The sequence below is a fragment of the Seriola lalandi genome, unplaced genomic scaffold (genome assembly GCF_002814215.2).
Source record: "Seriola lalandi dorsalis isolate HSWRI2012SDOR001 ecotype SW California unplaced genomic scaffold, Sedor1 jcf7180002054767, whole genome shotgun sequence".
In the NCBI taxonomy this organism is placed as follows: domain Eukaryota; kingdom Metazoa; phylum Chordata; class Actinopteri; order Carangiformes; family Carangidae; genus Seriola; species Seriola lalandi.
The window spans coordinates 1-1704 of NW_019525320.1; positions in this window are offsets into that span (position 1 = coordinate 1).

The window sequence follows — 1704 nt, forward strand, 5'->3', positions numbered from 1 at the left end:
GTCATACTATAATATTGCATAAAATGTCATAGTATAGTAAGGAATAAAAACGCCAAAAAACGTCTTACTATAATAAGGCATAAAATGTCAAAAAACGTCATAGGCATAAAAATGTCAAAAAACGTCATAGTATAGTAGGGCATAAAACGTTATAGTATAGTAAGGCATAAAATGTCAAAAAACGTCATAGAATAGTAAGGCATAAAAACGCCAAAAAACGTCATACTATTATAAGGCATAAAATGTAATAGTATAGTAAGGCATAAAATGTCAAAAAATGTCATAGTATAATAAGACATAAAATGTCAGAAAACTTCATACTATAATAAGGCATAAAATGTCAAAAAACGTCATAGGTATAAAATGTCAAAAAACGTCATAGGATAGTAAGGCATAAAACGCCAAAAAACCTCATACTATAATAAGGCATAAAATGTCAGAAATCATCATAGTAAAATAAGACATAAAATGTCATACTATAACAAGGCATAAAAATGTCAAAAAACGTCATAGTATAGTAAGGCATAAAAACGCCAAAGAACGTCATACTAAAATAAGGCATAACATGTCAGTATAATAAGACATAAAAATGTCAAAAAACGTCATAGTATAGTAAGGCATAAAAACGCCAAAAAACGTCATCGTATAGTAAGGCATAAAAACGCCAAAAAACGTCATAGTATAGTAAGGCATAAAATGTCAAAAAATGTCATAGTATAATAAGACATAAAACGTCATAGTATAGTAAGGCATAAAAATGTCACAAAACGTCATACTATGATAAGGCATAAAATGTCATAGTATAATAAGACATAAAAATGTCAAAAAACGTCATAGTATAGTAAGGTATAAAAACGCCAAAAAATGTTATACTATTATAAGGCATAAAATGTCAAAAAATGTCATAGTATAATAAGACATAAAACGTCATAGTATAGTATGGCATAAAAATGTCAAAAAACGTCATAGGCATAAAATGTCAAAAAACGTCATAGGATAGTAAGGCATAAAAACGCCAAAAATCGTCATACTATAATATTTCATAAAAAGTCATAGTATAATAAGACATAAAAATGTCAAAAAACGTCATACTGGGGCGTCGTGTAGCGTAGTGGTTTAAGCAGGCGCCCCATGTGTAGAGGCTACAGTCCTCGCTGCAGTCGGCCCTGGTTCGAATCCCACATCGGACGGCCTTTCACTGCATGTCATTCCCCCTCTATCTGCCTCCCTGTTTCCTGTCACTCTCCACTGTGCTGTCCATTAAAGGCATAAAAAAAAAGCCCAAAAAAATATACTTTAAAAAAAAAACGTCATACTATTATATTGCATAAAATGTCATAGTATAGTAAGGAATAAAAACGCCAAAAAACGTCATACTATAATAAGGCATAAAATGTCAAAAAACGTCATAGGCATAAAAATGTCAAAAAACGTCATAGTATAGTAAGGCATAAAAACGCCAAAAAATGTTATACTATAATAAGGCATAAAATGTCAAAAAATGTCATAGTATAATAAGACATAAAACATCATAGTATAGTATGGCATAAAAATGTCAAAAAACGTCATAGGCATAAAATGTCAAAAAACGTCATAGGCATAAAATGTCAAAAAACGTCATAGGATAGTACGGCATAAAAACGCCAAAAAACGTCATCCTATAATATTGCATAAAAAGTCATAGTATAATAAGACATAAAAATG